Raw genomic sequence first — 24,677 nt, 5'->3', positions numbered from 1 at the left:
AAGACAGTTTCATGTCATGGCAAGATTGAGCACAGCAACAAGACACAAGGTAGTTATACTGCATCAGCAAGGTCTCTCCCAGACAAAGATTTCAAAGCAGACTGGAGTTTCAAGATATGCTGTTCAAGCTCTTTTGAAGAAGCACAAAGAAACGGGCAACATTGAGGATCGTAGACGCAGTGGTCGCCCAAGGAAACTTAGTGCAGCAGATGAAAAACACATCAAGCTTATTACCCTTCGAAATTGGAAGATGTCCAGCAGTGCCATCTGCTCAGAACTGGCAGAAACCAGTGGGACCCAGGTACACCCATCGACTGTCTGGAGAAGTCTGCCCAGAAGTGGTCTTCATGGAAGAGTTGCAGCCAAAAAGCCATACCTCCGATGTGGAAACAAGGCCAAGCGACTCAAGTATGCACGAAAACATAGGAACTGGGGTGCAGAAAAATGGCAGCAGGTGCTCTGGACTGATGAGTCAAAATTTGAAATATTTGGCCTTAGCACAAGGCAGTTTGTTCGTCGAAGGGCTGGAGAACGTGACAATAATGAGTGCCTGCAGGCAACAGTGAAGCGTGGTGGAGGTTCCTTGAACGTTTGGGGCTGCATTTCTGCAAATGGAGTTGGAGATTTGGTCAGGATTAATGGTGTTCTCAATGTTGAGAAATACAGGCAGATACTTAACCATCATGCAATACCATCAGGGAGGCGTATGATTGGCTCCAAATTTATTGGTGGTTCTTGAAGCACTGACTCCAGGTGCAGTCCACTCTTTGTGAATTTCCCCCACGTTTTTGAATGGGTTTTGTTTCACAATCCTCTCCAGGGTGCGGTTATCCCTATTGCTTGTACACTTTTTTCTACCACATCTTGTCCTTCCCTTCGCCTCTCTATTAATGTGCTTGGACGCAGAGCTCTGTGAACAGCCAGCCTCTTTAGCAATGACCTTTTGTGTCTTGCCCTCCTTGTGCAAGGTGTCAATGGTCGTCTTTTGGACAACTTTCAAGTCAGCAGTCTTCCCCATGATTGTGTAGCCTACAGAACTAGACTGAGAGACCATTTAAAGGCTTTTGCAGGTGTTTTGAATTAATTAGCTGATTAGAGTGTGGCACCAGGTGTCTTCAATATTGAACCTTTTCGCAATTTTCCGAGATACTGAATTTGGGACTTTCATTAGTTGTCAGTTATAATCATCAACATTAAAAGAAATAAACATTTGAAATACATCAGTCTGTGTGTAATGAATGAATCTAATATACAAGTTTCACTTTTTGAATGGAATTACTGAAAAAAATCAACTTTGTCATGATATTCTAATTTTATGACCAGCACCTGTATGTGTGTGTATATAATATATATATATATATATATATATATATATATATATATATATATATATATATATATATATATATATATATATATATATATATTGCATAGTTTACTGTCAAATAATGCAAAGAGTATGCGACACATGTTTCGCCCTTATTTGGGCTCGTCAGGTGTACACACTCAAAGCACCCTTCTTGGGGATCGAACCTTCGCCTCTGACGCTGACGTCTGCGGTTCGATCCCCGAGAGGGGTGCAGTGAGTGTGTATGCCTGATGAACCCAAATAAGGGCGAAACACGTGTTGCATACTCTTTACATTATTTGACAGTAAACTATGCAACATTCTATGATCTTCTTCTCGCAACTAGGTAACCACCCATACAATCAGATTGTGATTCAGACTACGAAATGCTATGAATATATATGTGTGTATATATATATATATATATATATATATATAATATAGCATACTGTGCATTCTTTGTGGATAAAATATATTTACACACGCATACTGATCTGGCAACACTGAGGTTCAAAGTCTAGTTCCTTTAAACCTTTTTAGATTTAACAAATTGAAATTAAGAGGTTACTTGACTGAAGTATTTAAATTATGAAGGGAATTTACTTCATGTATTTAGAAATCGTTCTTCAACAAGAATATGAACACAGAGAGAGAACCTAGTTAAGGTTAGCTTTCACATGATTTTCAAAAGTTTTTTTCTTCACCGAGAGAACTGCAGATACAAGGATTAACTTACCCAGTTATTGTGGTATGACTTTATGGAAATTTAAAAGTCAGTTTTCTGCTATTTTGGAGTAATTGGGTGAAACACATTGACAAGCTATCGTGATTCAGAATGGCCTGTTCCCATCAACACTGTTGCAATGTGGTAATGTAGGCTGCAATGCTATGCATTTAATCAATCAGTTTATTTAATTATATTCTGTTTATGATGCTTTTAGTCTCACAAATGCATAATCCATTCTCTTAGATGCTGACTTCTATAACTGAGGCACTACCACTTTAAGTGAATGACTCAGGGTCACACGATCAGTATTGGTGAATGAGCCTGCAACCTTCACTAATGCCTTTGCTACTAAGCCTCACTGTCTGCATTAAATAAGATGACTGAATAATCTAGTGTATTAAAGTCTTTCACAAAATGTGCACAAACCTTTCATTTCTTATATGTTGCCCTAAACTATTTTTTAATCTCCTTAAGCAACAGAAAGATAATCAGATTCCTTCACTGGAGTTTAAGTCTCTTAGCCTGCCAGAATAAAGACTGACAGGCTAAAGTTTCCCTGAAGGAGTGAGTTACAAATGAATTTTGCAATAGACTATGATAATTCCAAAATTGGATCACATTGACACCTCCCACATTGAAATGTGCCCTTCTTTAGTATAGACTACCCATGTAAGGGAGAATAGAGCATCTGGCCTCAATAGGATACTGATATATATATATATATATATATATAAGGATAGTGAACACAGGATTCTTTTGTATAGTGTGATTAATACCCTGCATGTCATTCATTAGCGATATCCCTGGGAGCCAGACTGCATTAATATTAGATCTGTGTTGTGTTGTACTTGAATAGAGTTTAATGTACTTGGAAGCATTAAGTCTTCAATTGTGTTCTGTTTTTATATATAAAAAAAAAAAAAAAAAATTTTTACAATGAAAGAGGATAAAATGTATACAGCGGGCATGAAGAACCCACCCATTGGAAACTGCTGTTTTATTTAATTTATAGTTAACAAAAAGAACCGATTTAAAAAGAAGAATGGAAACAGCAGGGATGTTTTTTTATTAGGACATCCATTCTTTATCCATGGGAATATTTTTCATGCTGTATATGCTATCTCTTGAAGAGGAATAAGCCTGCATCTTGTTCTGTTTCATTTTTAAAGAGTAAAATTTTGAATTACAAAACACAAGCAGTTCCCAGAAATCAATGTTTTATTTAAAACACTGCCTTATGTTCCCATGCTGACTAATATGGCAGTAAGTGTGTCTACTCATGAGTATGTAAATCCTGTGTGCATAAATTCACACAAATTAGCATGAAGGGGCTTCCTTGTCAGCGGCAGACTCAGTATTTGGCAAATACATCATGCTGGCAAGTAAAATGTGTTTTGTGTATAGATTTAGGTAAACACAAAATGACACTGCAGTTTTGCGACATTGAAGTGTGACTGCTTTGACATTGCTTTGCCTTGCAGACTTGCATCCTGCTAATTAGTTAGTCAGAAATAAATCTCCAGAGGAGACGCATGCAAATTAATTTACATGCATTCATTATTTGATACTTCCTCCCGGGGAAAAAAAACCAAAATGATTGTGGTTTTTATCCTCCCTGCTCTAGCGTATTTACATTTATCCAAGTAATCAATCAGTGTATTTAAATGTACAAGCCGCTCATTACGTTAACGGTTTTCGAAACAATTTGCAACGTTTCCTTGGCATGTCTAATATTTTAACATGGAGGCACACCCGTGCATATTAATGTACATGCAAGTAGAAAATTGAACCTCTGGCACCGTAGCCTGCTTTAATAAGTATGGTGTAATTAAAGCAAGTGTCATCTTAGACAAGCGTTCCCCAGTAATTATTAAAAAGCTGTGCCTTTTACAGTAAGTGGTAAACTGCATTTAGGGTCTGAAAGGACAATATGTCCAGTGCACCTATGGTATCACAGCTGTGAAAAGCAGCTTACCGATTGGCCACTGTCTGCAGCACTGTCTGCAGAGTGGTATAAAGGAGTTAGCTAAGGGGAAGCCTGTAGGTGCTCCATTGTCTGGTAAAGTTGATATCATTTCTTTTTTTTTCTTTTTTTTTTTTCCTTCTTCTTACTGTGTCCCATTTCATTTTGCAGACTTAAATATGCAAATTAAGATCCCTCGTTTAGCAAATCATAGTGGTGACATGGCTATTCTTTAAAATAATAATAAATAATTTGAGAATCTTGATCAATCCGTTTATGGTTTTAATGGAGAAAAGATTGAAGACTATTTTTTAGAGTCAAAGATATGCAAAGAAGAGTGTTTCGACTAAGAGGCTAATTTTTTTTATATATTCATTTTAACAGATCATGCTACAAGCAAGTGTTTTCTCTTTTCTAGAAATGATCATGGAGAAAAAAAATTAAAAAGCAAACTGATGCCGATTTACTCATACATAATTTTGCTTTTTTTAGCAGCTTACACAAGGCTGCCATTTTACTATTTTTTGTTTTGTTTTATAGATGGATCAAAGTTGTGCAGAAAAAGAACGCAGTCTGGGCTCAGTGCCAAGGGCTGGTATTTCACAGCGGCAGCTGCCTTGCAAACAAGAGCTGTGGGAAGCTGAAGGGAGCCTCTCTCAGGGTGCCACTGCTATGGAGACACAGCTGGGTTGAACAAGATTTGCTTCAAACGACAACAAGAGACAAGCTGGTGTCTGGCTTGAATGCTGCCCAGCCAGCTAGTAACCAGGAGAGCTAGCAGCCAATCCGGCCCTGGTGCTCTGTATGAAACAGCAACTCCACATCCCAGCCAATCAGTGACATCATTGGGGAGAAACTCATTTACATCATGCGGTAATGAACTTTGTTTAACAGATTACATTAGTTGCCTTCATTAATTATTCTTCCAGCACAATCGCTATGCAAACCAGGGTTAGGGCTTTTTTTTCTATAATGTGGTCTTAGACTATCGTAATTTATATCAATTCTTTTTTGAATATTTGGGGGGGAAATATAAAAGACTCAAATTGTCTTTCTGAAGTAGTCATTCGAACGAATCACTTCCCATCAATTTTAGCGTTTTCTTTGTTTCTTGTTTCATTATAATTGTCATGTTTTTTGTTGTTGTTCAGCCCCCGTTGTTACTGCTATGCAAATGTGGCACCACTGCCAAGCAGTCATGGATTTTTTTTATATGTCTCATCTGTTCTGTTTGTCTGTCTGTGTTTATTTAAAAATGGAAGCAACACTTTTGTGATTTTCTCAAGCCTCTTTAAAACTAAATAAAATATAGACTGGGAAAACAAATGCTGTTCTAAATATTAACTCTATTAGTGTTTCAGACAAGAGCCGTATTGTTCAGTAATATAGAGGATGTTTCTAGCATTTGGATGCCTCCCTTTTTATTCTTTACCGATACAGCTAATTTACATCCATTTGTAGGATACACTGAATTTCAGATGCAGCCTGTAAAGAGACCGTGCAGCTACAGCAGCTTGTCTGCTTTTACACTTGCATAATGCAGTGCCTAAAATTAAGATACTACTTTAATCATTCAGTATGAAAATCAAGTAGTGGAATGTGTTATACTTGATTGGTCAATATTTTATCTTTCTTAAAGACCAGCAGCTAATATGTAAATTGTCTTGTGAAAGGTACAATGAAACAAGAAATATTTTGTTAGTCACAACTTCTTTTCTATTAAATAACTGAAGTGCTTTATTTATAAGTAATTAGAACTAACTGTCTTACACAAAATGCGTGTTTGGGCTTATTATTTTTTAGGGGAAGTCTTTATTAAGCATAGCAAGTGTATATCGTAAGACAAGTAAATGAAAAGAGAAATATTCCATCATCTCATCATCAGTATTCTGCACTTTGCTGTTCTGATTTAGGGGTGGGTTGTTTGCTGTAGATCCTGTAATCATGCGTAATAATATATTATCCATCTGGGAGAGGCCCTGTTAAAGTATGTGTTTCTCCATACATTGTGCTTGAAGAGAACTTTTGGCATGATGCCTAGATTTAGTTATTATTCATGCAGCCAAATTGGCCCATCTCAATTTGGAAATAACATCTGTGAGGGCAGTGTGTGCCAGAAATGTCAACCATCTCCCACTTCATAAAGTGAGATTAGAACTCTCTAATCAAAGAAATAATGACTTGTTTAATAAAAATGAAGTTCATTGAAATTAATTTAAAAAGTTTTGACTTTGTCTCCAGATCATAGTAGTGAAAGTCATTTATCCTGTAATAACACATTTTACAATATTTTGCACCTTTTCTGTAACATTTTTTGCTATGCATTTGTATTAATATTATTTTATTTTACTTATTAAGCATATTAAAAATAGTTTGTTAGCTTCCTAGTTAATAGTTGTTAATATTAACTGCAATCTAACGTCAACATGTTTTTGCGTGAATTATAGTCTTTAATTGTTTTGAAGTTATTTTTCTTAATTGTTTTATTTTACTTATTGCTTTCTCCTCTTGTTGACCACAAGGGGGTGGAACCTTCCAGTCACTTCTAATGACTCCATCTTTTCTGATAATGTCTGTCTTTTGGCAATAAATTAAGGTAAAGGCGAAGGTGTTTAATGTATAATTTTTGTTTTTATGGGTAATCCCTGTTTTGTAGTAGGTCTAATTTTTGGCTTTCACACTTGTTGTGTAATTAATATTGGTAAAAATCTTTAGAATTCCGTTTGTTAAAACAGAGATTTCTTTTTTGTTTGATTATTTGTTGTTTTTGTCTAAATATAAACCTTCTTTTTAGGTTATTAATTACAGTATCTAGTGTTATTGGGGCTCAGTCTTTTTTTTTCTTCTTTATTTTGACTTCTATGCAAGTTGTAACAGCAGCATGTTGCGTGTTGGTCGAACATTCAAGAAGAATTAAGTTGTTCATATGACAATTCTGTTACCTTAGCCACACTACCTTTTTATTTTAGTTTGTGGTGATTTGCTGGTAACAATTTGTTTTCCAGATTGGTAAATTTAATAGTCTTCAAACCCGTACTGTATTGTCATTTTGGGAAGAAGTAAGATCATTATGGAACCATTATTGATTATTACTTTGCAAGCAAATAATTAATACATTGAGATGGACAATTTTTAATTAGCTGTTTTTTGCATTACAACTGTGCTATTTGATTTATAGCATAAAAAGTTTTTTTGCTTGTTTTCAATTTATTTTTTTGCAATTACTATGATAGAAATATCATTCCATATTAATTATATGCATTAATCATTCTTAATATACCGTCCATTCATACATACACATAACCTACTTATCCAATTCAGGGTTAGAGTGCAACATAACCTTTTCCCAGCAATCATAGGACACAAGGCTTCTTCAGCAATTTTTCAAGCTTTTGTCAACTATTATTTATTTGTGATGGTCTATATAGATATTTTTGATCTTTTCCAGGAATTAAAGTAATCATATGCTGTATGTATAGCAGATCTTCATTTCTTACATCTATAGTGGAAAATCACTTACACTGCTACTAAAAAATGGTGAACTTCCTATACCTTTGTAGTTCAGTGATGACTTACACGACTGGGGACTATTCTGTTGCTTCAGATAGAAATGTACTGTATGGTCATAGCTTTAAATGAACATTTATGTAGAGTTACGCTTCATGCATTACGGCAAAGGCTGATCTATGACCTAGCAGAAGTCTAATAGAGCAAGAAAAGTAGAGTATACTTTTTCACAAAAATCACAGTGTGCTAGGCAAGATCTACTTACAAGATGGTGTGCATGGTGTATGTGATGGAGATAGTGTGTATCTGTGGGAGGGATGTCTCATTCTGTCTCATGCCACTGTTCTTTATAGTTACTGTAAGAGAGCAAAATAAATTGGACGTGAGCATCAGTAGGCTTTGCATTCTAGGAACCAAATTACACAAACTATTCTATAACTTTTCAGTAATTATTTACTGCTCTGATGTTGATCTCTGTGGTCATAACATCATTACGATAACAATTGATGACAAGAATTCATAATTAATTGCAAAATTATGGTATTTGAGGGTTCCTCTAGAGTGCCTCTTTCTCTTGAATGATTTTGGACAAAAATTAATCGGCACATCATCATCTCATAACAGGCTTAAGTTTTGAGTGTGGTATTTTTCCGTCCAGCCATTTTAGCTCTAGACCGTCCTGAAGAAACTGTTACATGCAGATAGACGCATACACATACGGACAGACATGCACCCATCATCGTGATATCGATGTTTTCAGTATCGTGTGATTCTAAAATGTCGATCCTTTGAAAACCGGTGTGAAAGGATTCCACAAGACACAGGAAAAGGTTTGGGGGCAACCACCTGTATACTTGAAATAGGCTGCCAAGTTTGAAGATTTTGGTTCAAGTGAAACAGGTCTTAACAGACTTCAGTCCAACAATCGAACAACACAGACAGGCAAACATGGTGGTTTTAAAGTCAGGCAGGGGAAGTGATGTCATCGGGCCCAGAACTGGAAGTGATGTCATCTAGTCCGGGCAAAATTTCCTGTAGTTGGTCTGCCAATGAAAAAGAGGAAGGATCAGTGCACTCTGCCACCCCCTGTTCTGGCATGGAATTATCCCTTTTTGAGCCCATCAGTTGCCTCCCATGCATACGTGTGTGATATGGGTGATCAAAATTTTTTGACAAATCTAAAGCTTTAGTTCCTCCCCCATAGATGATAGGTTATTTTGCTTCTTCTCAGCTGCCATGAGTGAGACAGAGCAAGAGTAATGGAGATGTGGGTGCCTGTCATTTTTTGTGACACAGCATTGCACAGTGAGTGAGACAAAGCATAAAATTTAGAATTCCATGTAAGGTCCATTCTTTTCAATCGATAAAAAATATCTTTTGAAGGGATTCCAATAGATTTCAATGAACAGGCTAGTGTCTTCCTCGATTAAACAAGTTCAGAGTTGTGTAGGATCAGCCAGTTGTAAAACCATTTCAATAAAATACTTTGTACTTTTTAAACACCAATTGCAGCATTAATCAAAAAGGACTGAAGATAAAGAGACATTTGAAACCTTAAAGAAACCATTAATGAAGTTCATGCCCCAAGTTCAGGTCTGTTTGAGTTTGAAGTATATATTTCTAAGTTTGGATTGGGAGTTGCTTTATCTCAGCTATCACAAATTAAAATTATGTTGTAGAAAATCATAAATGCTAGGTAGTCAAACTAGCTAAGCAAGTTTTTACAGTGGTTCATCTTGTATTTCTTAATTAGTACCCAGAGGGCTCATGCAGTCACATCTACTTTTGCATTGCAAATGTAAATAGTCCTCAGTCACCTGAGGCTATTTATTGATTATCTTCAGGTAATCTATGTAAGCTCTTTTCTTGGTCATGATTTATTTGTAAAGAAAAATTTCCTTTCCTGTTTTTTCATTTTTTTATTTTATTTTTGAAGAGCTGCATATTATAAGGCATACAGATCAATCAAGCAATAACATCATAACAACATACAACAATTTACTTCGAAGTCAATCCAGAAGAAAGAGATAGGAGTAAATTTGTTTAGAAAAAAAAAAACCCTCAGCCCTCACTTGAGACTGTTTCTATTGTTCTCTAGTAACTTTTCTGAGCCTACTGCAATTTGTATTAGTTCTTGAATTTGTTTGAAAATGCGCTCTGACACATATTTTACTTTCTCTTTATTTTTGTGTGCATCTTATTGTTTTAGGCATTATGTTTCAAGCCAGCAGCCATGTAAGCCAAAGGGTAATATTGTAACAAGGCATATTGGCTGATTAGGGTATTTAAAGTGGGTCTTTTAAGCAGTGAAATAAAAAATATTAAAATTATGACAGTTCTGTCCCATTTGCTTTAATTAAATTATTCACATTGTACAGTCTGAAATCTCCAAGTTTTTGAGTGAATGGGACAGAATCAGATGCAAAACAATACTTTTAGGGTACCAGAGAAGGTTTAGAAAAACTGCTCAGAGTACAGTTGTAGATCACAGTTTAGAGTATTGGGATGGGAAAAAAAAGAAAACTGTTGTGAAGGGGCCTGGCTGTATATTTTGCTAATTAACATAAACTGTTCAAAATTACAAAAGGGCTGCTTGTGGAAATGAAGCACACAAAAAAAGATCAGTAAAATAATACAGCTTTGCATTATCTGGGGAAACGCGGTGCCAGAGTTAGTGTTGATAAAACAAACAACCATTCTTTGACAATCAAAAGTTAACTTTTACCTTTGAATAAGACCGATGTTTAAATAAATTCAAATTCAAATAGCAACATCAAGTCTGACAGCCCTAGTTTCTATGACAGTTGTAGAAAGCATTGGTGACGGACACCCTTATCTTTTTCCAATTCTAATTTAAAATCTGAGCCCATATTAATACAGATTGAGACTTTTTGGACTAGTGTACAGTAAATTTAATCTATGCATATATATTTGGGCCAATCCCAGAGGTAAGCACTTTCTCGTTTCTTCTAGCTAATGATTTTACCAGTATCTTAACATCATTGTTCAGGAGAGAAATTGGTATTTTATTTTCTCTAACTTCTTCAAACATTGCTAAAAATGGCACTAAGTCTTTTGACAACCTTTTACAAAATTTTATTGGAAAGCCATCTTGGCCTGCCGTTTTTCTGCTCTACAATGAGTTATAGCATCTTGTATTTCAGAGGAGGTTTATCAAGCTCTTCTGAACTAGGAGGGAGGTATGGTATTTGTATTTTAACAAAAAAATCCTTGGACACTGAATCTTCTGCACACTGAAGTGTACAAGGACTTGATTCATTCTTTAAATAAATACTTCTTTGTGCTTCCTAACTATTTTCAACTATATTATTATTCTGTTTTATTGCATTGTCAACCCTTTTTGTGTATTTGTTAAAGTAGAATCTTATTGGCCTATTCTATATTTAAAAATGATTTTTTTCTGATTCTCTTGTAGTCAAAAGTTTAAATTCCATTTAAAGAGCCAACTTTGGAGATATATTCTTGATCAAGTTTGAAAATCTCCATAACTAGATGTAATGCCTTTCTAGTCTCCAATTTATTTTTATGTAAAACATACAAGATAATTTGTCCTTATAAAAACTGCTTAGCGTTTCCAAGATTGTCCACACACAAGCCTCTGGGGAAGCATTGGCCTCTATTAAAATTAATCTCTAATAATTATTTAAGTCCTGTTTCTAACAATGTGTTAAGTACCTAGATGTAAGTTAAGATGATGATAGCATCATATTTACAAGATCTAATTGAGAAGTACATTGTTATTGATAAAGAAATATACACTTATACACCTAGGATTTAAACAATTAAAAGGCTATGTACAGTTACTCTTTCTTAAATTACTACCCTTGCTTTCTTCTAAGTTTAGGGTCTGTTAAAAAAAATCTTTTGACATAGTATCATAAATGGTATAGTCTCTTTTACTTTAAAAAACATATTAATGTGTTTACTCCAGAGAGAATTTTGTTGTCTCAAAATGCAGAACTGCTTAAAATCTTTGGGATAGATACAATTACTGTTTGTGACAGAACGCTTAGCTATAGGGCCTGTGAATTCTTGAATGAACTACCTATCAATATTACAGAAACATATTTGGTCTCCGCATTTATAGGAAATAGTCTTAATATTCATTAATTTAGCATTATTGATGCTGACACTATCTCTATTTTTACATATTAGGTTTTTTTTAACAACTCGATCAATTATTTGTTGGTAGTAATTAAGATGATTCCATTTTCTTTCTGTTACCTTAGACTGAATGCGTCATTGCTAAGAGAAGTATACCATTGTCGGACATTATCATTTTTTTTTTTTATTACAGAGTGTAACTGATCGAGGGTAGTTGGAATCTGGGACTAAATACATTTTAATGTTTTAATAAAGTTTTATTGGTGTTAAAGCAACAGTATGTAATACATTTGTAAATAATACTTAGATTTTATATTATGATCTAACAGGCTCTTGAAACTCTAATTGAGGCAGGCCTCTAAAATCTAACCCAGCGCGCCATCTGAGACCAATGAATCAAAATTGGCCCTTCCCCAAATCTCAAGATACAGGCTTAAGGCCTGCACAGAACCAAGAGAAAAATAGGGAGGAACCTTTATATTCTAAAGTCTAAATAGGCAATTGGTGAAATGCCAAACCCCACACCTAATGACAAAAACAAACTCTTTTCATATTTTAAAAGACTTATTTAACACTATATTTTAAACAAGAACAAAATTTTGAAAGGGATGCCTGAAAGATAAACCAAAATAGCAAAACCAGTCCATAACCCAAGAATCAAATACCTAAAATAACAAGCCAAACCTCTAATAAAATTCTATATGTCACCAGAAGATCAGAAAAAAAATATTGACAAAAATGTACAACTCCACAAAACCAAGGAAGGGATGACAGCAGAGCATAACATTGATGAATGTTTCAGTCAATGATTGATCACCTTTTTTTCAAATATAAGCGCTGAGGGTTTTTCCTTAGCTGCAACATCATGGGGAGGCCCAAAAGCCTTTGGGCACATAAAAAATACTAATCTATTATGTTATACACAAAAGATGATCATTTTGAAATTTACCAAGACCAAGACAAAATTCGTTGTGATATTAACATATTCATGAACAAAAACCGCAAAAAGGTAATATAAAAAGAAAATACATTAATAACAGCAAGGTGTTCCAATAGTACTCTATATTATGTCTTTGCTTTTATTATCAAAATTGTGTTTTATACTTTATTGGGTTTTCTTCTGGGTACTTCATTTTTTTTTTTAATCATATCTCTATGTCTTGTCATTTTTTTTACCTGCTTAATCCAGACCAGGGTGCTGGAGCTTAACCCAGCTAGCATAGGGTGCAAGGCCTGAACAAACCTGGGACAGGACACCAGCCCATTGCAGGGCGGACAAACACACATCACATACCAAACGCACTAGGGCCAATTTATCATCACCAGTATACCTAACCTGCATGTCTTTGGACTGTGGTAGGAAAGCAGAGAATCTGGAGGAAACCCACACAGAGACTGGGAAAATATGCAAACTCTGTTCAGGTCTCCTGAGCTGAACCCTGATCTCCTTACTGTAAGGCAGTATCATTGTCACTGCACCGCTGTGCCACCCCTATATTCCAATGTGTGTTAGGTTAATTGACGATTCTAAATTGGCCAGAATTGGTATTAGGTCGGTGTATGTGGAACGGGGCCTGTATTGGACATGTTCCTTCTCCATGGCTGGGTTCTTGCCTTTTGTCCAGTACTGCCAGGATAAGCTACAGCACACTGCAATGCTGAATTCAGTTAAGAGTCTCTGGAAAATTTTATGCCATGCCTTTGTAATCAGTGTGCGGCATTCCTTGTTTATAAGTGAAAGTCCATTTTATAAAAACGAAATTGAAAGAAAGATCTATTCAGTCAGTCATTTTTCAACCCACTGAATCCAAACACAGGGTCTGCTGGAGCCAATCCCAGCCAGCACAGGGCACAAGGCAGGAACAAATCCCTAAGCAGGGCACCAGCCCACCGCAGGGCACACACACTCCCACACACCAAGCACACACTAGAGACAATTTAGAATCGCCAATACATCTAACCTGCATGTCTTTGGACTGTGGGAGGAAACTGTAGCACCCGGAGGAAACTCGCACAGACACGGGGAGAACATGCAAACTCCATGCAGGTAGGACCCAGGAAGCGAACCCAGGTCTCCTTACTGCGAGGCAGCAGCGCTACAACAAACAAGAAAGTTATAGAATATTTTACAACAGTACGTCATAGAATATTTTACAACAGTACTTCAGTCTATCAGTTATCTGAACTATCCAAGTCTCTAGTCACAAAATACGATATATAACTATTAAGACCATGCCAAAGCAGACCTTGTGTGATGACAAGAGGTAGAGAGCCAATTGCACTGTATCTGAGGTTAAGCTAATTTGCAACTGTGTATTAATCTACAGGTAGTGGTAAAACAGCAATCAACCTGAGATTACCAATATTCTTATTTCATAAATGCTGTTTTTATATTCTTGCTTTTCACCAAGTTCTGAAAAGTGCTATTGCTATTTGTTTTATTTAGTAATAGTTTTTAACAGTATTATAGTTCTTAGACCAGAACCTTGAACCATTTGTTTATAACTGCATGTTATAATTTTTTGCAGTAAATGGGAGGGGCAATCAGGTAGTACAAGGATGCAGATTATATAAATATTTGTAAACTAAATCCTTGTTCTCTCAGCAATGAAAGATTACCAGATGGTGTATGTAAGACTTCATCTTATTCTGTGTAAGTCTACAGTCTATTCTCTGCAAATCCAAATCAGAAAAGCATTGAAAAACTTTGAGTTTTTTTTTCTTTTTTTCTTCTGTAGGCTTCACTTTGATGGGTTTTGTGCATCAATGATAATTTTTTGTCGTCAGTTTTTAAATGAATAGACTGGCTGCAGCTTGCTCCATACCGGAGTGTCTTACAATATTATGATAAACTAGCCAACCCGTGGCGTAGCATACGCCACATAATTATGTATTGATGGGTGAACACTTCCTGAAAGACACAGTTGTCCAATTGGGGTGGGTTTGAGGATACAACTGTAATTGAATGAAAAGATGATGGAACTCTAGAGAGAGCAACATACAATTGTCCGTGACTGAAAACTGGGTTTGGCAGATACAGGCATAGCGTTTTGAAAGTGTGTCGATGTGCCTTATTAATTGTCATTGCGAAGGCCAATCTAACAGGAAACTGTCTGCGTGTAAAAGTAAAAGGCAAATTTGAATCTGATGGGGTCAGGGATTCTCTCTCTCGCACGCCTGTTTGTGTGTCTCTCTCTCTCTCGCTCGCGTGCACGCACCTGTGTGTGTGTGTGTGTGTCTGTCTCTCGCGCGCCTGTGTGTGTGTCTCTCTCGTGCATGCGCCTGTGTGTGTGTGTGTGTGTCTCTCTCTCTCTCTCGCGTGTGTGTGTGTGTCTCTGTCGCGTGTGTGTGTGTTTCTCTCACGCGCCTCTTGTTTTACACCCCAGTACATTGTGGTGAATGCTGAGAACAGTCAGTCTAGTGCCTTTACAGAGACTTCTTGCTGGCATGAGGTTTCTGAGAAGCATGATGACTAAACCAATTTTAAGTTTGACTTTATGCGGAGGCATGCCAGTGGGAGTAATGGCTGCCCAGCGGGTCATGGGAATAACGCCGCTGGATCGCCAGTCGGCATCGTTTATGGTCGGAACTACGACGGTATGTGATCATCTTTGAACCTCCGACTTTCGTTCTTGATTAAAGAAAACATTCTTGGCAAATGCTTTCACTCTCGTGAGAATTGTTGGCTCTGTAGTGCGTGTGCCATGATCGGCTGCTTAGTGAATTGTTGATGGGCATGGCTCGGTCTTGCGTGCGTGTTGCTTGCCATGGACTTAGTGAATTATAACATATATATTGGCGTGGAGTGTAGCAGAGACGAACGTGAATGACGCCCCGCTCTGTGAGTTGCTGCGTCCAAATTGGTGGGTGTGGCTCTGCGAGTTGTCGTCGTATCCAACGGTCTAAGAGTTGGTGGGTGTGGCTGTCTTGCGTGCTTTCCATGGGTGGCTACTTGTTGGCGGCTTAGTGAATTATATACGGTGGGCGTGGCTGTCTTGCGTGCTTTCCATGGTTGGCTACTTGTCGGCGGTGCGTGCTTTCCATGGGTGGCTACTTGTCGGCGGCTTAGTGAATTATATATATAGATAATTACAATCAAAGTCATAATACTGGTAATTAAGACAAATCTTGTCACTTATTCAGTATGAAACACTTTCTAGAATAAAACTGATAAAGCCTTCAAAACATTTAATTAGAATATTTGCAGCTACCAGTTTGTGATAATGCCCCAAAAACATTACGATAATGAACTGTCAGCTAGTGGAAAGAGAGGAGGCTGTGTCCACCAGCCTAGAGAGCAGGATTTGCATCACCGACAACTTTGCCAGGTGCATATTTACGTGCTAGATTTGGCAGTAGCTGGGCGGGAGGGGCCTCTTACACACCAGTATCTGGGAGATGAAGGACTGATGCTGTCTACTAACAGGAGGGGTAGGGGAGAGCATGAAAGAAGGAAGAGCTGCATACAAGCCAATGAGGTATGGCTAACTCTGAGCCTATGATGCAAGAGATCAAAGCTGCATTCTCACCAATCCTATTTAACATTGGCTGCTACTGCCCTGTGACATCAAGCTGACCTTGCAAAACATTATGGGGTGCTGGGGATATACAAATATAAAAGTTTGCCTAGGCTGGCTGCACAGCATATTTTCAGGGAAAAAATTTGGTGAACAAGGTCACCGGCAAAACTCTCAAATTCACTGCAAAAAACTCTAGCAAATAATTATTAGCAAACTAGGGACCGAGGTTGACAATGCAGGAAAACCTTACTAAGTAGTGGTTAATTTATGGTGTCAAAGAGCTGTTAGTGGAAGACTGATGAGGTGGCATTAGGTTAACAAATCCAGAAGAGTTCTGTATGGCTCTACTTGACTGATGCAAAACTTTGAACTATTTACAAACCAATACAATTCTCGATTTCTGGTGTACATGCATTGCCTATATCGTAAGGGATAATTAACAAATAGAGACATCCTGTTATCCAAAAGCCACACACTATGAAACTCTCCTTCTTCTGTCCGATGCTCAGCAATTCATTTCACCCATATGGCCACTGCTCGTTTAGTTTTTAGCAACTTGGTCACAAGCTTCTTATGTTTTAGCCTGTTGTCACAGATAATTTGTACATTTAGAGAGGGATATTTTCTATTTTAAGGTTATTTGTGCTATCATATTTGGAAACTCTAAGATTGCATAAAACGTAATTGTCTGTGGGGCATTTTATATGTAATTGTAGTATACAGGGTTCTTTTGGTGGTGGTTAGAGGCACAGAAAGACCATGCATATGTTAAGTCCCCTCTCAAAGACCATCTTTATTTATGTCTCCTTTGTTCTTCTGTATCTCCAACAGCGCCAACACAATGCAGAAAAGCCCCACAGTTAAGGTAAATTTAGCTGCAATCTTACAACACAACTTCTAAGGAACATTCAAATATGAAACTTAACAATTTGAAATAACTGCATACATTATTTAAATTAATACTTTCTCTGTAAAATATAATCTTACATCCCAAGTGCTTGTCATAGTACTCTACCCATGGTAATTGAGCAGCTTATTGAGGAAATACTCCTATGGTATTTCCAAGAAAATCTGCAAAGAACCACGAGCAAGGCCTCTTACAGTAAGCAAGACTTGTACTTTTTCAGGGCAAACTGCTGCTTTACCTTTTTAACAGGGGAATGGAGTGTTTGGCTTTGGAGAAAATCTTGTTTCATGCCCAGATGAAAGGAAAAGGAAATAAATCAAATGGTCTGCCATCTTTTGCCAGTTTTCACAACTTTCCATGAGCTAATAAAGGTATCTGGAAGTTGGAGCTCTATCCTTTTGAGCATCTAGTTCCAAAGTAAATGCTGACTTCCAGGTAGGCAGCAAGGTTTACAGGTATACACACATAGGATAGACTGGAGGAGGTGGGACTTACAGCTTTAAACTGCAATAGATGTCATGTTTTTTCCTGAGGGTTCTCCTCCATTTTAGAGATTGAAGTGGACAAAAGATTAGTGGTTGTACTTCACACATCGTCTTCCCTCTGCATTACTGGAAGCTCCTGCACGTGACATATACATACATACTTATTATATGTCCTTTTTTTATATACTTTTTTTAGACTTTCATTTGCTTTTGCAGTTTCTCATTGGAAAATTTTGGTGTTTTCAAGAAGAGTGTAGTAAAGCAACCATTTTCCACCTGTAATATGATGGGAACCATTTAGATTTAGCTCTTTGAAAGGGATACAAAAAATATAAGTGATTGCGTAGATTGTCACAAGAAGAAATCACTTTTATTAGATATCTTCATTTGCAGTGATGAAGTCTTATTTTTGTCAGTTTAATTTGTGTTATTAACTCTTAATAAAAATGTATACACTTAACATGATAAAAAGTATCATTTCTGCCTTGAGTCTGATACTGTCAGAATCGACTTTGGGTAGCTACAGTCCTGAATTGGCCTAATTGGATTTGAGAATGTTATGTTATATAAAATTTGATAGGTTGAATCAGTTGGGTTAAGTACAGCTTCAAGGAAAAGTAGTGGTGTTTTCATTGTTTATTTTGGTGAAGACTATATTCAGCAGTGTGTAAATGGAAAGCCATGTGAAATCTCAAAAATATCCATTATGATTCTATTATGCTATAAGGTAAACAAAGACCAAAAATAAGTACCTTTTTGCATGAAAAATAATGAAATTATATGTAATTCAGTTGTTTTACAAGATGTTAACAACCATAAAGTGATGTCTTGTTTCTTGTAATTATCTTTTATTGATTTAGTAATTTAGTAAAGAATTACTCTGATGGGACACAGGCAGAGATCCTGCTTAATGAGGCTTACCTTAATTGGCCTAATTGCTAGTATCAGGATGCACATGGGACCAATTAAGGTTACACTGGCCTTTAGTGTGCTCTCTTTAATACCCAGGGAAATCATAGTGTAGGTGTTTTGAAATCTGGGACCATCTACTGTCCTATTTGACTTCTTTGTGTCTTAGTTAATTGTTTTTTTTCTTGTTGCACATTTATAGCTTTTAGCCTTTCTGATCAGTATTACCTGTTTATTCTAGTATTAAAGTGTCTGTTCTCTTGAATGTATTTATTGTGTTGAGTACTGAGTAGATTTTTTTTTCTCAGTAGAAAATATTTCCTCTTTGTACTCTTTTTCACATTAGTATACTATAGTTTGTGGCCGGTGCTAATGAATTATATAAAAAAACTGTACACCTTTAATGTTGTATGTTGAGGAATGCTGTAAACATTGAGTTCTTCTGCTACACATGTTTACAAAAATGAAAGATCTCATTGAGTAGCTTCACATGCTTCCAGTAGTACCTGTTTGTCCTAGTCATCTTAAATATTATTACATATGAAATGTGCAATTAAAAATGCTGGATAATTTTATATTAATTTTTAAAATATTTTTGCACAAAACTGCAAAAGATTTTGCCTGTACTGCAGTTAAACTACTGTCTGCATTTTTATGCCTTATATTATTTAGGAATACATATTAGGAGAAAACTTAATACAATCACATGTATATGAACCTGCAACAGAGTAACATTTTATTCTTCAAGAAGCCATTTTAAGTGTGTGGTGCTGATTGGCAAAAATGATTCAATATATATTTGTTTAATTAAAATTTGTATTTTATCTTTCAAAAAGCAAAATACTATAATGACATACTACTCAATTAAACAAATAACCTAACATATAACAATTTTTTAAAAGAAGAAAGTAAGGAAAATAAAAAGATACATCTCCCACCTGAAAAAATAACTTTTATATTGTACGAGCTGTATATACCCGGCGTTGCCCGGGGCAGAAGTAACCTAATCGGTCAAACACTTACATATATACCAAAGTAAACGTAATCGGTTAAACAGCTTCATATATACAGAAGCGAACCTAATCGGACAAACAGCTAATCTATATACATAAGCAAACCTAATTGGTCAAACAGTTACATAAATACAAAAGTAAACCTAATCGATGAAACAGCTTCATATATACAGAAGCGAACCTAATTGGTCAAACAGTTATGAATGTGCAGAATGATTTTACAAACATTATGCGTGTTAACAATCATTAAAAAGAAAAGATTGCGGAACTGTTCTTCTATATGTGATGAAGCCACTAATAAGACAGATTTTTTTCAGGACCCAGCTGTTTCATAACTAAACTACTGCCACCCCAAAGTAATGCCCAATACTGGTTTTTGGGGTAGCTGTGGAATAAAAAGGGTGTTTTTTAGTCAGTAACAATCTGACAGTACCCTTCAGTACGGGCTGAAGGGTGCCTATGTAAGGTTTTACATCCTTCCCGTATGGAAAAAAAAACATAGTAAACTTTTTTTTCATCATTACAGATAATCTCAGTCAAATCAAAGTACGCATTCTCAATTTATTTTTATGTAATTTTTACTTTTTCACAAAGCCATCCCATGCCAATTTGTATGAATAAACTTTTGCTAGAGAGTTACCAAAAGTTTATTCATGCACATATTTTAATACAGATAATCTATCTCTAATCAAGGTTCTCATTTTCATTCTAATTTAAAATAATAATAGATACTCATTTTTTTCTTCTGTTTTAGAAAAACCAATCTATGCCACCTACGTCTTCGTCAAGTCAGCTTCATCCAGCTTCATCACATATAGAAGAAGAGTTCCTGAATCTTTTCTTTTTAATGATTGTTAACACGCATAATCTTTGTAAAATTATTCTGCACATGCATAACTGTTTGACCAATTAGGTTCGCTTCTGTATATATGAAGCTGTTTCATCGATTAGGTTTGCTTTTGTATTTATGTAACTGTTTGACCAATTAGGTTTGCTTATGTATATAGATTAGCTGTTTGTCCGATTAGGTTCGCTTCTGTATATATGAAGCTGTTTAACCGATTAGGTTTACTTTGGTATATATGTAACTGTTTGACCGATTAGGTTACTTCTGCCCCGGGCAACGCCGGGTATATACAGCTCGTTATATATACATATACACATATATTTTTTTATATATATATACACATACATACATACATATACACACATAGATGCACTTACAATAACATAGAAATCAATATAAACAACATTAACATCATTATCATATGAGAATATGAAGTAATATATAAGAAGCACATTTCATATAAATATAAATTATTAAACAGTAAAATCTTCTTCTATAATTTGCTACCGTGGCTTTTCGTTGGTCTGTCCAGGATTTGAAATCACATGTAGCTTGCAAACCGTTTCACGTATTGACTTGAAATGTGGTACACATATAATACGTCACGTCTGCTATCAGCTTTATGGGTGATGAATGTATTACTCTTTTTATGTTTATTTTATTTTAGAATCAACTCCTATCTGCGCACACCAGGGTGGCCGTGGGCGGATGCGTATGGTGTATTCACTCCATGTTATCGTGCATTGCGCTGTCACTGGTATTTTGATAAAAGAATTTGAACAATATATAAGAAGCGTATAAATTATTAAACAGTAAAACATTAACATTTAAGAAGTAAAGTTACATTGAGTACTACTGCAGTGCCTTCGGGTATACCTCATTTTTTCTTTGCCCATTACATGCTTAAATGTATACATTTTTTGGTGTACCTACCCGAGAACACGCGACATATAACCGACCGTGGGAGAAGCATGGATTTTAAACACGCGTTGAGTTCATCTGCTGGTCTCCCTCGTGGAATAACTGGTAATGTTTGAGTAAAATCTACAGCGAGTAAAACGACATTACCTCCTTTTTTTTTTTTTTACGATCTCTGAGATCTTGCTTTTTTCGGTTCAAGGCTTCATAAGCTCTTTTATGTTCAATGTTGTACTTAATAAGTAGTAATTATCCCAAACCATGATCTTTGAATGTTGCAAGACTTTCGCCTTGTATGTAGATCGGGGTAATTACATTCATTGCATTCCTAGTCTGAATCACAATCTGATTGTATGGGTGGTTACCTGGCACTGTAGGGTTGCCACCCGTCCTTTAAAATACGGAATCGTGCCGCGTTTGAGAATGAAATTGCGCGTCCCATTTTCAATCAATACTGGACGGGATTTATCCCGTATTTTTTGTATCATTTTTTTTTTAAAGCAGCGTCTCATGCAAATCATCCCACACGCATTTTATGAAGATGCCTCCTTTCCTACTTTTGATTGGGTAATACTTGATGTCATCGTTAGTTTGATTGGTGTTTTTAACTGTCCAGTGAGTAGGGCGTGTCTTTCAACCGTAAGCAGATTTTTTGCAGTGGTATGACTGACCTCGACGACGTCGACGTTATACGTCAAAAATAAATTACGATAAATGACGATTTTAGCGATACTTTATTACGACAGCGGCTACATAGACACGATCAAATAAAAACAAAAAAATCAAATAATCATTCTACATTTTCAAAACGTCGAAAAAACGACGGAATGAAAAAAAGGCCCACCCGACGACCCACCCATTCCATTTTTATATATATAGAAAAAGCAAAACATTTCTATAATTTGGGCAAATAAACTAACAAAGGAAGCAATAATTAATATTTTTCTATATTTCACAGAATATGTTTGTAAATGGGAAGTGTCATATTTTACTGATGATGAAACTATATGCATCAGTAGTCTACACATATTTTTGAGAAACTTCCACACACAAGATGGTACTTCCTTTTGTTTTGTTGCATGTGCATCCTCACACCCGACCCTCTAACTACACTTTATTGGTGTCTGCCTCCTTGACCATTTCTAGTGTTGCCTTTCACATGTGGATGGCAGCTATCATCTCATTTTGCTTAAATGAAGTTATGGAACAGGCAAATCTTTTGTTCCTTTTTCCTTGCCTTGCTATGTGTGCTGCTAGATTTTTGAATTCTTTAAACAAATTCTTTATAATAAACTTTATTTAGAAATTTTGGGCCAGAGGTTTCACTTTGAACCTCCTGTCTTGCTTTGCTTAATCTTATTTTTGGAATTTAACACTAGAATTACCAGAGTCTACGAAAAAACTCGTAGATCCGGTCCACCTTAAAACCGTTCTCACCTCTCTTTTGTCTTCTAAATGTGCCGATTAAGAGGAGCAGATTGCAGCCGGCTGTTCCATCCCCCACCGTCACAGAACGTTCACTAAGTTTTCCCAGCTCATGCCTAGTTTGATTATCTGGGAATGACTGAACTGCTGGAGTTTTAGAATGGAGATAATAGATCGCTATCTGGAATACGTGCATTTCATGCGTGTTTCGTTTCTACAGTAATCGCTGTAAACACATTGCTAAAACAGAAACTTTTTCATATTTTAGTAATAAATGTTACAAAATGTAGGCATAAACTATAGAATCTGTGAAGCCTGAAGTCCAAACATCAAATAAACACTTTCACAAAAGGTTCAAGGATGATACAACAGCTTCCGTGGCTTAATGCTACGGTTTGCTGACTTGGAGCACAGCTGCCCTACCGTGTTACAGAGACGTGAGTTCGATTCCCAACTTTGAAGAAAGTGGTTTTTTTTTTCCTCAAACGGACATTGAATTTATAAATTGGTATGCACTGTAAATCGTTAACTTTAAAATGTCAGTCGCGATTATTTCTGTTGATTAATTCATGCTTTTTACTTAGAGTCAGAACAGGAGCTTGTTCAGCTTATTCAGCTTCTGATCTGACTCAAACAGCTCCAGTATAACTTCACACCCGATCTGACGCTGTTCGTTTTCAAATAATACTGCATTACTTCGACGATGTTTTCTGATTGGTACTATTCGCGTCATAAAATGATTTCTTCAAAACGTCACATATATTTGTCTCTTTCCTTTTTTAAAATGTGCGTTGTAGCACTCAGCAACTGGCCACCTGCATGTTCTTGCACACACTGAATAAGACAGCGCTATATGCAATCATCAGATTCAAATGTTAACAGTTATATAGCACGGAATGGAAATCAGCAGTTCTTAGCATTCCACCACACAAGCTGTCATATCAACCGTCTACTGTAACTTGCTTTCTTTTTTCTTCGGTTATAGTCTTGAATAAAAGTGCACTTGTTTTGTTATACTTTTACATCAACATATGTTCCTGTGTTTGAGCTACATTGGCATGCTCAAAAAATACACGTATAATGCCACGAAAAGTGCATGCAGACACTTCAGTTCGCAAGCATTGGTACGACAATGCAGTCACAAGTACACTGCAGACCTTTAGCGCATCTTTATGTGAAAACAGCATCAGATGGGGAGTGTCTGATGATTGCATATAGCGCTGAAGTTACTGCTCTTTACTATGCTTTCCTCTGCATGTCCTGGAGTATAAAAGAGCATACAGCAACACGTGGGGACTGGCAATACTGGGGGAAAAAAACACGTGGTTGTATGTATCGTGATACACTGCAGAACTATAGCGCGTCTTTATGTGAAAACAGCAGTGTCAGGTGGGGGGTGGTAGGGAAGGATCCTGAACGCGACTGAGACAATGAAAAGTGAATTTAAAAAAAAAATAAAGCTAACCTTTACATATATCATAAATTACACCGGCTGTTACAGACTGAAATCAAATGTATCTTTTTATTCTAAAATAGTGAAAATAAGAACACTTCTCAAAATGGAGCTGTGCAGGATCGAACTCATGACCTTCTGATTCCCAGTCAGCGACTGATACTGTTACGCCACGGAAGCAGTGATAGCTAATGCGTGTCAATGTCGCACACTAAGGCGGCTTTTTTTGGCGGTGGCTTTTTTTTTGTACCTTTTGTGAAAGTGTTTCTTTGATATTTGGACTTCAGGCTTCATACATTATATAGTTATGCCTACATTTTGTCATTTGCTAGTAGAATATATAAAACGTTTCTATTTTAACATTGTGTTTACACAGATTACTGTAGAAATGCAACACATATGAAATGCGTGTGTTCCAAATAACAATCTATTATTTCTACTCTAAAACTCCACTTCACTCCCAGATAATCAATCAAGGCATGAGCTGGGAAAAGCTTGTTTACGTTCTAAGTCGTTGGGGGGATGGAATA

At 36.4% G+C, this 24,677-nt stretch overlaps 1 long non-coding RNA gene across 2 annotated transcripts in view; it reads left to right on the top strand.

Annotated features, from left to right (window-relative positions):
- The first annotated feature begins 4,574 nt into the window (after nucleotides 1-4,574).
- Nucleotides 4,575-24,677, top strand: part of LOC114650484 (uncharacterized) — a 605,078-nt gene continuing 584,975 nt past the window's right edge. The window contains exon 1 of one of the 2 annotated variants that reach the window (XR_007934844.1): nucleotides 4,575-4,911. This is a non-coding gene — a long non-coding RNA (uncharacterized LOC114650484). The remainder of the gene's footprint in view (nucleotides 4,912-24,677) is intronic. The other variant, XR_007934843.1, reaches the window with a different exon arrangement.

This window comes from Erpetoichthys calabaricus, chromosome 4, assembly GCF_900747795.2.
Source record: "Erpetoichthys calabaricus chromosome 4, fErpCal1.3, whole genome shotgun sequence".
NCBI lineage: Eukaryota > Metazoa > Chordata > Cladistia > Polypteriformes > Polypteridae > Erpetoichthys > Erpetoichthys calabaricus.
Note: the sequence above shows the minus strand (reverse complement) of the source record. Positions and strands in the feature narration are given on the sequence as shown.